The 15,759-nt window shown below is 42.7% G+C and overlaps 1 protein-coding gene and 1 pseudogene across 6 annotated transcripts in view; one reads left to right on the top strand and one right to left on the bottom strand.

Annotated features, from left to right (window-relative positions):
* The window catches only part of Dpys (dihydropyrimidinase), a 78,364-nt gene that overhangs the window by 26,794 nt on the left and 35,811 nt on the right, over positions 1 to 15,759 (bottom strand). The gene's annotated exons all lie outside the window — the stretch shown is intronic.
* LOC125361000 lies at positions 1,891 to 13,113 on the top strand (annotated as a pseudogene).

The following is a 15,759-nucleotide window of genomic DNA, read 5'->3' as shown; positions in this document are numbered from 1 at the left end:
CAAAGTCCAGAAAGTCCAGAATTAGATAGACTCAAACTGTCACCCCAAGACATTCAATTGCGCAAGCTGAAACGCTTCTGTACTTAATCTAGCACCCAAAGCCCTTGGCAGATTGGTCAAAATTAATCCTCTCTGCAATTCTTTGCCATCAGTCCTCTTCACTCTCTAGTGTCTACGTTACCCCTTGGGTGTATTGCTCTCACCTCTCTCTGTGTGGCTCTGACTTCTCCATTGGGATGCTTCACCAATCCCATCTACCTACCCAGAGCCCTTCCCCCCAAACAACCTAGACTTCTGTGAGCTCAAGGCGTTATGGGGACCACTCATGAATCAAGGATTCAAGCACATAGCCCCTCATCTACCTTTCATAGTGATATAATAAACTGTTTTATTTTTCTTTTCCAAAAATCATTTCTGGGGCTAGGAATATGGCCTACTGGCAAGAATGCTTGCCTCATATACACACAAGCCCTAGGTTCTATTCCTCAGCACCACATATATAGAAAAAGCCAGAAGTGGCTCTGTGGCTCAAGTGGTAGAGTGCTAGCCTTGAGTAGAAAGAAGCCAGGGACAGTGCTCAGGCCCTGAGTTCAAGCCCCAGGACTGGCAAAAAGAAATCATTTCTCTCTTCCCATGTTTATATCTTACCTATCCAATCAAACACAGCCTCCTTAATGGCAGAAATGATCCCTTGTATTTATGTCCCCTAGAGTATTGAACAATTTCTTCTTTGTAGAATGTAGGTAGCAAAGATATGTTTGCAGGTAATTGATTAGTACTGTCTTTCCCTCCTACCATGTGAGGAATTCAGCAACCCTTCTGCATAGATAAATGCTCCAATTTTTTTTGTGTGTGTGTGGGTAAATTGCTTCTCATTATTCTGCTTCCAGAATCTTAGCTTTGCTTAAATGCCTGGCAGGAAAACAGAACTGAGAGCAAAGCGGGAACATTTCCTGGTGAGAAAGAAAGGGCAGAATCATGAGGCAGGATAGGGTGAGGGGGCTGACAGGAAGAAAATATATCAGAAAATGTAAAGAAACCACCTTTAAGAAATTTGGAGAGGCAGAGAGCATGACAAATATAGACAAGGATTTAGAGAACAGGCAGAGGGAAAAGGATTTCTCAGGGAAGAAAAACACAAAACAAAGCTCGATCAGAAGACAGCCAAAGAAACCTGTGCAAAGAGCCCAGAACGAATGCCAAGCTCTGCCCTGAGAGGGGCGGCCTGTGCTGACCCCTGCAGAAGGTACTCTCCGTGGGTCCTGCACAGATGGTAGGCCTTGTACACATGGCCAGGGAGGGCCTGCATTTGCCGGGACAGCTTGCGGCCCCAATTACAGCACTGAAGGCAGGCACAGTGAACCGATGGAAAATTTCCTTCAGGCAACATCATCACAGCATAAAAAACAATATTGATCCATTTGCTTCCAAGCCAGAGAGAAAAATCCAGTTAGACAAAGGAAATTAGGCAATAGGTTTAATGAGACTGGAGTCTGCAGCTGCAAAATCAACCTAATGTACCCTACATCTCCTCCTCAAGCCCTTCTGGGAGGGCACGAAGTAGGTGTTGTGCAGGCAACATGAATTCCCTTAAACTCTAGTCAACTGCCTTCTGGTGTCCGGAGGGCCAGCAGAACATGATGCAGACTGAGGGCCAGGAGCCCTGGCAGCTTTGCAGAGCTCCGTGCGGCACCCTGGCCAAGCGCATGCCTGTCATCAAGGGCAGACATGCAATCTGTTGTCCTGGAGCTCAACGAGGAAGCCCTGACCTTGGATTTGTGGAGCTCAGCTTATTGTCAGGAGAGTAAGGAACTCAAGAACTCATGCTGAAATCTGGACAGCTACCATCAGAAGCCCTGATGAACAGGAAAAGGTTCTATGCCTGTGTGCATGACGCTGGATGCCAGTATTCTACATTTCAAGGCCCAAGTGAATAGTCACAAGAACAAACGAGGTACAGACTGGAATCTAAGAGTGAGTATTCTGCAGAGTCATCTCCAAGCCTGAGTTGTCTCCAGTTCTCTCCTGCCACACACAGTCCCAGGTCTAGGCCCACCAGCTTAGCTACGACTCTGGAGTGGTCCATCTGGCCACAGGACCTGCAGAATACACAGGACCTGCTGACTCTACAGGGAGAAGTAAAATCTGGAAGGTTGGGACTCACAGATGCTTCCATTGTGTCCTCTCTGAGCGCAGCATGTTCCGTCCTCCTGGGGGTCTTCTGCACCCAACTTAGTGCCCTGGTCTTGGGGTCCCTAGCAGCTGCATTGTGTTTTATTCACCTCTGTATATTCTCAGTGAACATGCAAAACCTATCTCGTAAAATTAGCATCTTGAACATTTTTACTTAAATACTTGGGGTCTTACCATGTTGCCCAGGCTGGCCTCAAAACTCCTGGATTTAAACTATTAAAATAATGAATTAAAGTCTCAGAGGCTATGAAATACAGCCCATTGAGTAGCTGTACCAGAATCCCAAACCTTGATCGTGACAAGGGCAATTCCTCAAGTCTGGTTTATTTGCTTTTCTTCTTTCTATCATTAACCCTTTCCTCACTCCTTTCACCTTTAGACTCTCCCATCTTCCTCTGCATTAACTGAAATGTGACTATGAGGTAACATAGCGCGTTTCCAGTTTCAGTGTGTTTTAGTGACTTTTCTAATTTCAGTGTATTTTCTAATTTGATTCAACATGGAGAGTCTTCAAAAATTTGCACAGTGCTGGGTGCTGGTGTCTCAGCCTGTAATCCTAGCTACTCAAGAGGGTAAAAGCTAAAGATTATGGTTCAAAGCCCACGGAGGCAGGAGACTTTGTGTGACTCTTATCTGCAACTAACCATACTCCAGAAGTGGAGCTGTAGCTGAAAAAGTAGAGCTCTTGGCCTTGAGCAAAAAAAGCAATGGTATTGGCACATGCACATATACACGCGCGTGCGCACACACACACATACACACACACACACACACACTCTCACACATTCTTATAGGAAGCCAGTACCAGTGGCTGATTACTGTCAGTTGCTATCAGAAGGCTGATATCGGGATGCTGGAATCGGGACAATCCAGGCAAAAAAAGTTCATGAGGCTCCATCTCAACAGAAGAAGTTGGGAATGGTATTCTCTTCCTACCATCTCAACAGTAGTGAGAGGCATGCCGAGGCAAACATCAAGATGCTACCTCAAAAAACAGCCAGTGTGAAAAGGGGCCCAAGTACACAGTGCCTTCCTACCAAGTACAAGGCTCTGGGTTTAAATTGCAACAGTGTCCTCTCAATATATTTTAAATATTGTTTAGAAATCCTGGATGCTTCTTCTTGAACTACTGTGATGATTGTTAATCACATTGAATACCAATTCTCCAGACACTCAGGGACAAATAAAGGGAAATCTCTAAAATTAAATAGGAAACAAAGCAAAACAGTGACTAAAGCAAAAAAGTAGAAGCTACCAGTTCTGCTGGCCCTTACCTGGGTACAGAATGAGGTTGGGGTGTATCACTTTGCCTCGATCCGTGATATGGGTCCCCAGTCATGATCTAGGCCCAAACCCCCATATGGGGGTTTTTAAGATGGAATTAATGAACATAGATTAAAATGAAATGGAGTAGAGACAAAAAGAGAGTTCTACATCCCAGAAAAGATAAAATGAGACTGCTTAGTGAGGTAGTAAATTCCCTAACACTAACAGCGAGGGTAAGGACTCTGACCCAGGAGTTGAGTTATGAGCATCTTTAGAATTTCTAAGTCTTACCTGACTCAATGCATCTAATCCAGTATAATTGGCCCTGAGCGCACACCAGAACTTCCTGCAGAGCTTTGCTGAAACACACAGGAGGGGGTTGTGCCACCTCTGAGTCCTGGGGGCAGCAGGTCCCAGGGAGGGCCTGAGAATTTGCATTTTCAACTAATTCCAAGGTAATGGTAAAGTCTTGAGTCCAGGAAACATGTTTTGAGAAATGCTAGAGGAGAAATGGGGGAGAAAGCAGTCAAGAATTCTGGTGGCTCACGCCTGAAATCCTAGATGCTCAGGAGACTGAGATCTGAGGATTATGGTTCAAAGCCAGCCCAGGTAGGAAAGAAAGTCTACGAGACTCTTATCTCCAATAACCACACGGTGTCTCAAAGTGGTAGAGTACTAGCAGATTTCAAGGACAGCTCCCAGGCCTTGAGTTCAAGCCCTGTAACAACAACAAAAAGAACTGTATATACAAAAAGGGGTGGGCCAGGGGGGTGAGAATGTTGAAAGAGGTGGCATTGATCAAGATGCATTACATTTATAAACGGCTTTGTAAAATGGCAACCCCTTTGTACAGCTATTTAAAGATAATAAACATAAAATAAAATAAATCTGCTGAGTATTTGTGACTCATGCCTGTAATCCTAACTACTCAGGAGGGGCAGAGATCTGAAGATCTCTTTTCAAAGCCAGCCCAGAGAAAGGAAGTCTGTGGTGAGGCTTTTATTTTCAATTAATCACCAAAAACCTGGAAGTTGAGCTGCAGTTCAAGTGGTTGAGCACTGAAGTGTTGGGGTGTTTTGTTCAAGCATTAAGAAGAGACCATCATCCTCCCTTGAAGTCCTTCCTCCCTCCCTGCCTTGCTTCGATTTTCCCTCCATTTTGAGGGACATTCCCACTAATGCTTTCCCCAAGGGGCCTTTGTAGAAGACGATGGCTCTTTGCTGCACACGAAGAATATAAGAACATGAAGACTCTGAGATTTTTTTTTTCAGTACTGGGGACTGAACTCAGTGACTCATGCTTGTTACATACATATTGAGCCACACTTGCAGTCCTTTTGCTTTTAGTTTGTTCTTCAGAGCGGATCTGGTGTTAACTTTGCCCAGGCTGGTCGCTCAGCCTCTTGAATAGCTAGGATTACGGATATGAACCACCACATTCAGCCTCACCCTGTTCTTCACAGGTACTGATATTAAATTTCCTCTCACTCTTCTTCATGTTATCTTTTGCTTTCTCCATAACAAAGAGCCCATGTTTTTTTGTGTTGTTTTTGGCCAGTCCTGGGCCTTGGACTCAGGGCCTGAGCACTGTCCCTGGCTTCTTCCCGCTCAAGGCTAGCACTCTGCCACTTGAGCCACAGCGCCGCTTCTGGCCGTTTTCTGTATATGTGGTGCTGGGGAATCGAACCTAGGGCCTCGTGTAAGAGCCCATGTTTTTAAGGTAACTATTCAGCATTAGGGGATGAGTCTGAGTCTGAAAGCAGGGTTGTTTGAGCCATGAAAGGACTCAACTTGGAATAAGCCACATTTATTGACAGAATGGGGATGCTAACTAGCCACTAGCTCTGGGAGTGATCTTTGTTAAGTAGTACTTTGGAGAAGACAGAAATGGAGAGTTCTTTGAATTAAAGATTTTCTTTTTAGCTGGGTGCCAGTGGCTCAGGCCCAAAATCCTAGTTAATCAGGATGCTGAGATCTGAAGAGCGTGGTTCAAAGTCAGCCTAGGCAGGAAAGTCCATGAGACTCTTATCTGCAGTTAATTACAGAAAAGGCTGGAAGTGGCACTGTGGCTCAAGTGGCAGAATGCTAGTCCTAGCCGTGAGCAAAAGACAGCACCCACGCCCAGAGTTCAAACTTCAGGACTGGCCAAAAAAATATTTTTTTCTTTTTAAAGAATGGTAAAATGTGGATCTTAAGTCATTCCAAGAGCAGGTAAACAAGGTCCAGGAAAAAAAGGTACACATTTCTTCACTAGTCTACAGCTAGTAGTAAATATAGGGTTTATTTGCTCAACAAATAATTATGAGCTCCCACATTACCTGAAGCTATACAGGAAGAAAGGCAAGTGTCAAAGACAAAAAGATAGACAATGTATCAGGTGGGAATGATAATAAAGCAGATGCTTAGTTAGGAAGGCCTGTGTCTTTTATAGAATAGTTCCTTAGTGCTTATTTCTGCTCAATTTTAATGCTGAAAATAAATTATGCTTACTCTGGCAAAGCAAATGATCAATGATAGACTGAACCTCTGTGATTCATTTCTAAGCAGCTTTTCTTTTATCATTTGGAAAATAAAACACAGCTATTAGTAGTAAAGTCCCCAGAAATCATTTCTAGTTCACTTGAAAGGTTCAGTTGCATAAGAACATGTTTAAACAACTTGGAATAAATAGTGGTTAGAATTTTAACCCAGATGTAATGCAAAGCTAGCTCTTTTTCATGCAGACACCAAACTTGGTTTTGCTTTTTTTTTTTTAAAGCTGTCTTTTGAAGGCCACAAAATGAATCTTCAGTGGTTTGTTTGAACAGTCTCACTGCAAATAATTTTTAAAAGGTGTCAGCTCTAGAGACATTGAAGAAGTCTGATGTCAGCAGAGTGTATTAGCTAGAAGAATCTATCTGAGTTCCTTAATTTTAGTCATTCTTGGTGAAAATTGGAAGAGCACAAGAAAAATAGAAGATGAAGATTTTATAAGAAATATAATTCCAATATTTTGGGGTCCTTCTGAGTGACAACTGGGGGCTAGTCATTGTTCTGCTAATTCCACAAAGTGACTATCTACTGTGTATCAAGCCGCCTAATGAATGAGCCACCTACTATATGCCAAGTGTTTTATGTACATGATCTTAAGTACATCAAACAATGCTATAAAATAAGGATCATGCACCTGAGGCTGCACACAGCTTCTAAGTGGGAGTAATTTTACTTCCGTTGTGATACGGTCCCTCCAACTCCAACTGCTCCATGGCAGGCTGAATTTGTCCAACTATAATGCTGAAAACAAATTATGATTTTGCAGAACTCACTTATTCCTCAAGATTCTTCACTATCATTCACAAAGAAATGGTCATAATGACACTATAAATCTGTGATTAATTGCTGTCTGCTGGGTTGCTGTGTGTGTGTGTGTGTGTGTGTGTGTGTGTATGTGTGTGTTACTTCTTTGAGGGAGGAAGAGTATGGTGTAAAATTTAGATGACACAGAGTGTGAAAGACCAAGGGGAAATGCCCCTTACCTTCTTTGAAGCCATCCCTGATAACCCAGCTCTATTTAAAAACCATCATTGTCACTCTTTCCTCCTCATGACTACTCCTTATTTCTTCCTTTCCTCCATACCAATAGTCTCACTTCCGGCTTAATTTCACACACCAGGCCCCCTCTGGAACCCAAAGGGGCGAATTCCTAAGCTTCACGCCATTGTTGTCCACTGAAGAGAAAGCTAAATTCATTTACCTCTATCTTCAGTGAGAAAAGAAGGGAAATTAAGCAAGAAGGGCAACACAATGCCTATCCCCAAAAAAGGTGTACTTAAGGTCAAAGCCTGATGTAATTGAGTTAAAAAATAATAATAAACCAGAATAGCTGTGAGCAAAAATATGCCTGCTTTGCAGAATGCAGTTCAGCTAGAAATCTTCATTAAATGTTCCAGTGCACACAATGTGTTAGCTGTGTGTTTGTGTGCTTGAGATGCTGAGATACCCTGTAGCTCATAAATACTGAAAAGGGACAGTTACCATGGTAACTAAGTGCTATTTAATGAATACCAAAGAACTGAAGCTCAAAGGATAGCCTTAAATTGCCAGAACATGACTTACTGCTGCTGCTGCAGGCCTACAAGTAGTTTACGTGCCTTTCTGTCTAATCAGATTTTTCACAAGTTGACTAATTCGGCTGATCTCTGTTTGACCATGTCCCACCACAAGACTCTGTCTCCACACCAAAGGAAAACCATACTCCTGATTTCTTCCCCTTGATTCCAAGTATCAAACTATTCCACAGAAATGGGTCAAACATTTAGATAAGAGAATTTGTCCCTAGATTTAAGGCTTTGAGGCTTTGGGACACACACTTCTGCCATAAGCAATAGATACTGGTTCAGTGAGCTGTCAGGCTCAATTCAGAAGACTCATTTACTTCCAAAAAAGGTGAATGCTCCCTTTGCACTAAATGCAGTATTTTTTTTTTTTTTGCTATTTTATTGTGCAGTGACACAGAAGAGCTATTGCAGCTGATTTCTGCAGAACTTTTTACAGGCTAATAATGTCTTAGGTAATCCTTCATCAGGCTGTCCAAACCTTCTCATCAAATGCCCACTCACCATTTTCTCTCACCATCCATTACCACATGTCAAACGTCTCATTCTGGAAACATCCAGTTGTTTTTCTTTTTTTTTCTTCTCACAAGTCTGACCACCTCCCCCCACCCCCCACTCCCACCCATAAAAATAAAGCGTGAAGGGGTGGCATTGTCCAAAAAGAAATGTACTCTTACCTGACTTACGTAACTGTAACCTCTTTGTACATCACTTTTATAAATAATTATTTTTTTTTATTAAGCATGGCTGCCCTGGTTTTTCCTTCTACTGATGTCCCTCCATAATGGTAAGGCAGTTCATTTTTAAGGTTACAGATTGTGTGAGTAGCACACTTGCTTCTACATGCCATTAATACCAAACAAGAATAAAAGAAACAAATGAAAACGTCTATGGATCATGAAGCCAAAAATCATTAGCAAATGAATCCACTCTCCAGGGGCTGCCTTGTTCTTGCATAACCAGCAGTTCGGATGGCCTGATTGGAGCTGCCAAGCTCAGGGTGGGCCGTGGGCGCCCCCTTCAGGATCTGTCATGCAATGCATGTTGCTGACCTCAGATACTCAACCAGGTAGTTGTTTTTGCAAGCTATTTACGGAAATTTAACAGGAAAATTTTGGCCAGTATGAAATGTCATGGCAGACATAAAGCCTGAATATCACCATCCTGAAGTTAACATTAAAATAATGTAGGTAAAATAAAAAGGAGGAATTTCTTGTGAGAAAAATCCTCCCATTAATATATCCATTGATTGATGTGATTAAATACTACTCCTCAAGGAGTAGTATTTAAAATCACCTCTGTGTATAATAATGAAATTAAAACCAGAGATAGTTCATGACATCCTTGACTTCTTTCCCCATTCTGCAGCCTGAATCTGTTTTTCTTCTCATGTAATCCTCAGCCTTAACTATTTCTTCCATGGTTCCTCCATCAATGCATTAATTTACCTTACTTCCACTTTAATTTCAAATCTCAGAAACAGATACTTCAGTTACTTTCTTTTCTTATGTGATTTTTATGCCTCTGGTTGCTCTGTCACAAGAAAGGGGTTCCCTCTTGAATTTCTGTGACATGTTGTTTCTGACTGTCATGTGAGATCCTTAACACACAGTTCTTTCTTAGGCTGAGGGTATTTGGCTTTGTAGCTCATCTCTCCTAAGACTGAAAGTTTCCCAAAGGCAGGACCCGGCTCAGTGCAACTTGACCCTCAGTGCCTGGTCCCCGAGGAGGTGCTCCTGTGTATCTGGGGCCCATAAACACTTTTCTCCCCAAGAGCTCTGCTTGACAAATTGCTCCTTACCCCACCAATCCAGGGGACACTTAAAACCAGCTCTTTCCCATGGCTTTAGGGGAAAAAAACTTCTTTTTATACTATATTCCTCTGTACTTGTCCATTCTTGCAACAGTCAGTTTTGATCACATGCAATAACTTAAAAGTATAAAGTGAGGTTGGGCGCTGGTGGCTTACACCTCGACCCCTAGCTACTTGGGAGGCTGAGATCTGAGAAATGCAGTTTGAAGCCAGCTTAGGCAGAGATATCTGTGAGACTAATCCAATTAATCACCAAAAAGCCAGAAGTGGAGCTGTGGTTCAAGTTGCAGGGAACCAACCTTGAGCAAAAAAGCTCAAGGACAATGTCCAGGCCCTGAGTTCAAGTCCCGGTACTGACACAAAATGAACAAAAGTGAAAAAATGCTATTTTGACTTTTCCCCTTACCATAGCTGTTGCTGAATATGATCTTTCCAGTTTTCCCTGATGCTATTGCTTCATCACACCACTTTTCCAAGCATCATGGAAGACTGTATCCTCATTCACCCATTCGACAGTTGTGCTTCTACTTTATACTGAGCTAAGACAGGACAAAGTCCTGAACTCAGCCAGCATAATTTCCCACTCCTTAAATATGGGCTGACCATATTTAAATACAATGTGGAAGATGAAATAATTGTACTGTGGAGAAATCCACTATGCCTCAGCCAGATGAGCCAGGCCAACGTCAATGGTGACGTCATATCTAGAACAACACACTCCCTCATGTAGTGTGATGGATTGGGTACCCACTTCTACAATTTCATACCCAAATACCTGTGGCTAGTAAAGAAAAAAGTCATCATAAAAATCACAATAGGAAAAAAAATCTTGCAAAACGCCTGACCAGTGTTCCTCAACCTGGCAAATGTATCAAAAACAAGGCCAGAGACACTACTACAAATCCAAGCAGACTAAGTTTACATGATGTGGAATGAAATCCTGCAGAGCAAAAGAAAGATTAAATAAAAACTAAGGAAAGCTGAATGAAGTATAGACTCTAGTTTAATAACATAGTGCCAGGCACTGACTCAGGCCTGTAATCCTAGGTACGATTGTGGTTCTAAGCCAGCTAGGTGTAAAAGCCCATGAGGCTCTTACCTCCCTTTAACTACCAAAAAGCCAGAAGTGGATATTTGGCTCAAAGTGATAAAGTACTACCCTTGAGCATAAAAGCTCAGGGTCTGTGTATAGGTGTTGAGTTCAAGCCCCAGGACTAAACACAAATGATGATGATGATGATAATGATAATATAGTGCTATTGGTTCATTAATTGTGAAAATCATACCAGACTAATGTTAAGACAGTCCATGTTAAGATACTAGAAAATAGCTGTGGGTTGATGGGAACTCTTGGTGATATCCCAGCAACTTTTCTGTAAGTCTAAAACTATTCTGAAATGTAACATCTCTTTTTCAGAATGGAACTAACCCTAAAAACTACCAATGAGGGCCAAAGTAAGACTGGGATGTGCTATCGTGGATGATGGGTGAAGTTTATTAGAATTCAAGGAGAAGGGTGGAGTCGGGGCAGGTCTAGTGTCTAAAGGCCGTGGAAGGCTGTAGCTGATGTAGACAGTTAAAGGTCTACTGGAAAGCTCCCAGTTGAGGTCATCAGTGTAAATTTTCACGGGGAACATCCAGCCACATGAGAAACTAGCTCAGAACAAACAGGCCAAGAATAGAGAATGCCGATGTGGCGATGTTCTGAGTAAGCACTCAGCCCAGTCTCTCCCTTTGAATGAGAACCACAATGAACACTGTCTCCTTCCACACCTTCTTCCAGATTCCTTATCCCACAAAGCCTCCTTCTCAATAGCCCTCTCTTGCTTCTTCTCCAATCTGTGCAACTTTCACATGGAAAAAGATGACTAGTGATAGTGTAAACTATCTCAATGGTGGCTCAGAGAAATTTCTTTTAAAAAGTTAGTTAAGTCAGAGAAGTCAAAGAAGCCAATGAGCCAGGCACCAGTGCCTCATGCTTGTAATCCTAGCTACTCAGGAGGCTGAGATCTGAGGATAGCGGTTCAAAGCCAGCCCAGGAAGGAAAGAGTCTATGAGACTCTTACCTCCAATTAACCACCAGATAACTGAAAGTGGAGCTGTGGCTCAAGTGGTAGAGCACTAACTTTGAACACAATAGCTCAGAAACAATATCTAGGCCCTGAGTTCAAGCCCTAGGACTGGCAGAAAGAAAGAAGGAGAGAGAGACAGAGACAGAGACAGAGACAGAGAGACAGACAGAGAGACAGAGAAACAGAGAGAGAGACAGAGATACAGAAAGAAAGGAAGAAAGAAGTTAAAGAAACCCAGAGGGAGTTATATTAGCTCAACATGATATTAATAACATCTCTTCATTTTTTCAAAAGGACAATAGAATGCAGAAAGAAAAAGGTCCCCTGTTTATTTATTATTTCTTTGTTTATTGCCAGTACTGGAGCTTGAGGTGCTGTCCCTTAGTTTTTTCACCCAAGTTTAGTGCTCTATCACTTGAGCCACAGCTTCACTTCTGGATTTTTGTGGTTAATTGGAGATAAGAATCTATTGGACTTTCCTGCCCTAGCTGGCTTTAAACTACAATCCTCAGAGCTCAGCTTCCTGAGTACCTGGGATCATAGGCATGAACCACCAGTGTTAGCTTTCTAGTTGTTTTTTTTTTTTTTTTTTTTAAGAATGTAAAGGTCAGGTGCTCCGAGCCCCCATTCCGGAGCCACCGCTCGGGTCCGGTCGCTCCGGGCCTCCGGCTCCTCGGGACGACGGTGGCGAGCGGGGACCGTGGCCGCCGCCTGGGGCTCGCCCTGGGGCTGCTGCTGGCCCTGCCGCTGGTTCCGCGGGCGCTGCGGGCCAAGCCCACCGTGCGCAGGGAGCGCGTGGTGCGGCCCGACTCTGAGCTGGGTGAGCGGCCGCCCGAGGACAACCAGAGCTTCCAGTACGACCACGAGGCCTTTCTGGGCAAGGAGGACTCCAAGACCTTCGATCAGCTCACCCCGGAAGAGAGCAAGGAGAGGCTGGGGAAGATCGTGGATCGAATTGACAGTGATGGGGATGGCTTTGTCACCACCGAGGAGCTGAAAGTTTGGATCAAACGGGTGCAGAAAAGATACATCTATGACAATGTTGCTAAAGTCTGGAAGGATTATGATAGGGACAAAGATGATAAAATTTCCTGGGAAGAATACAAACAAGCCACATATGGCTACTATCTAGGCAACCCCACTGAGTTCCAAGATAGTTCCCATCATCACACCTTCAAAAAGATGCTGCCACGTGATGAGAGAAGATTCAAGGCAGCAGACCTTGATGGGGACCTGATAACCACTCGGGAGGAGTTCACTGCCTTTCTGCACCCTAAGGAGTTTGAGCATATGAATGAAATTGTGGTTTTGGAAACCCTGGAGGACATCGACAAGAATGGGGATGGGTTTGTGGGCCAGGATGAGTACATTGCTGACATGTTTTCCCATGAGGAGAGTGGCCCTGAGCCAGACTGGGTTTTGTCAGAATGGGAGCAGTTCAATGACTTCCGGGATCATAACAAGGATGGGAAGCTGGACAAGGACGAGATCCGACACTGGATCCTCCCTCAAGATTATGACCATGTGCAGGCAGAGGTCAGGCACCTGGTATAGGAGTCAGACAAAAACAAAGATGAGAAACTAAAGAAGAAATATTGGACAACTAGAACATGTTTGTTGGAAGTCAAGCTATGAATTATGGGGAGGATCTCACAAAAAATCACGATGAACTTTGATAGACATTCATTGTAAGGAGGCAGACTGTCTAAGGTCTCTTACTGTCTTGGGTGGTTGCTACTTTCACCTGATTTACTGCAGTTGTATCTCTAAAAAAAGCATTATACCTCAGATTGGGGTAAAAAATTATTTTTCACTCCATATTTACTGGAAAGTGATCCTCACTATGTTTTTCAGGAAGATTTCTAAAAAATATTGGAATCTTAGCAAAGTACAGTTATCCCTGGGGGTGCATTGCTACAGCACGGCTTCTAAAGAGTTATTGTTTCTTTTTTTCCCCACTAGATGTAAGTAAAAGGCGAATAAAACTTGAAAAAGATCTGCTACTCAGAGGTTTGGTAGGGTGGGGGGTAGCATATTGCGTGACTGTTGTGTATTTGAGCTATCAGATTTTTAAAATATTCACCACTGCTAAATGGTCAGTGGTATTTCCTTAGGCTTATTTCAGAGCAAGTCTAAGATTCCCGATTCTTTTTTGTTTGTTTGTTTGTTTGTTTGTTTTTTTGGCCAGTCCTGGGCTTGGACTCAGGGCCTGAGCACTGTCCCTGGCTTCTTTTTGCTCAAGGCTAGCACTCTGCTACTTGAGCCACAGGGCCACTTCTGGCCATTTTCTGTATATGTGGTGCTGGGGAATTGAACCCAGGGCCTCATGTATACGAGGCAAGCACTCTTGCCACTAGGCCATATCCCCAGCCCCTCCGATTCTTTTTTGACCTTCTATTTTGAACTGTTACTCTAAAGTGCTATATAGGTCTCTGTGCATTTTTCTGTAGGTGCATAATTAATCCACATCTTTGTTTGTTTTTATGAAAAGCAATAAAAAAAGATAATGTGAACAAGGAAGGAATTTTAGAGGTAGGGAAATGATGGAGGTCAGGCATTTGAAGGATTGTACCAACATGGAGAACCCTTTAAATATTCTTGAGAAGATTTTCTTGACATGGAAATGATGTGGACCTGATCTTTGAATTCGTGGCTAGAAATATAATCTGTTTCCTCTATGACCCTGAATTGAAAATGCAGTTTTGAGAATCTAATGGATTCATCCAGCAAACCCACATCCTCAGCTCTACCACAGGACAGCCTACACCATAGAAGTGGGGCAAAGTGAATTTCTGGGCCACTGACTGAATGGCAGAAACAATGATAGGTTGGAAACAATGGAATAAAGGATCACCTTGAGGATTTTCAAAAAAAAAAAAAAAAGAATTTAAAGGTCAGAGAAACAGAAAATATGGCTTATATACCTGCCTTGTCACCACAAGCAAATTAGCTGAAAATAACCCAAAACAAACATGCGTTTCAAAGCATGGCATTGGCCTTAGAGAAAAATATGAAACAGTTATAACACATATGTTGTGTTTGTTTGATGTTGTTTTAATTCATAAAGCATGATCACAATGATTATCTCATGGCATTCCAACTAAAACCTTATGAGGTAGGCAGAGCAGTGCTTGCTAATCTCATTTTACATACAAGGGGGAAGACACAGCCATTTTGTGTGTGTGTGTGTGTGTGTGTGTGTGTGTGTGTGTGTGTGTACGCATGTAGTGCCAGCGATCAACCCTCTCTATGCTAGACTGAGCTACCCCCTAAACCTACAAAGACCTTAAATGACCTTGGACAGAGCTCAGTTTTGACCAACACATCAGGCTTTTGGGCCTCAGCTGGTTTCCATTATTTTAGTCAGAGATCTCTGTACTAAGCAGAACCAGACTGAAAGTTTTTTTTTTTTTTTTTTTGGCCAGTCGTGGGCCTTGGACTCAGGAACTAAGCACTGTCCCTGGCTTCTTCCCGCTCAAGGCTAGCACTCTGCCACCTGAGCCACAGCGCCCCTTCTAGCCATTTTCCATACATGTGGTGCTGGGGAATCGAACCGAGAGCTTCATGTGTAGGAGGCAAGTGCTCTTGCCACTAGGCCATATTCCCAGCCCCAGACTGAAAGTATTAAAGACTCCTTAGTAGTACTACAGTAGAAAGAGTACGGAAGACTTCGTACTAATAGTTAAATGCCAAATGCATACCTTTATTGCAAAACAAGTGGATGTAAGCACTTTAATATTTTCTTTTTATCATTATTACATAAAAGCACAGATTTTTATATAAGAAATGCAAAAAACACTGATGAAGGAGACAGAAAACAACTTAAAAGCATAGAAGCTTTTTAGTTTGACCTTAGGTTAGTTATTCTTAAAGTAGAAACAAGGGAAATTAAGCAGGTAACATGTAGATTGTTGAAGAAAAACTGCATCTGGCTCATTATGTACTATTCTAAAGCAACTGAATAGGAAAAGAAGGACAAAACAATGTTACAGAAATCAGTATCTTGTGAGAAAGTATCTAAATTTGTATAGTCCAAAACATGACTCACGGAGACATAATCACTGTCTATAAATATCCCCCAGGCAGCCATATGTGATAAATAAAGCAAGGGAATTATTCACAATCTTACTTTCCGGTCATTTCTTTTTGTCTAATTGTCTTAGGGAGACAATGCTTTACACCTTAGCGAGCATCGTCCTCCGAAACTAAAACGGCCAAAGAGGATCTCAAGGTGGGCGGTGCTGTCATAATAAGGTGGGGCGTTAAGAAGAACCACCACATGAATGGCTCTCAAGACTCTCCATAATACTAAGAATTAAACT

The sequence above is a fragment of the Perognathus longimembris genome, chromosome 12, assembly GCF_023159225.1.
Source record: "Perognathus longimembris pacificus isolate PPM17 chromosome 12, ASM2315922v1, whole genome shotgun sequence".
In the NCBI taxonomy this organism is placed as follows: Eukaryota; Metazoa; Chordata; class Mammalia; order Rodentia; family Heteromyidae; genus Perognathus; species Perognathus longimembris.
This window is presented reverse-complemented; position numbering and strand designations above follow the sequence as displayed.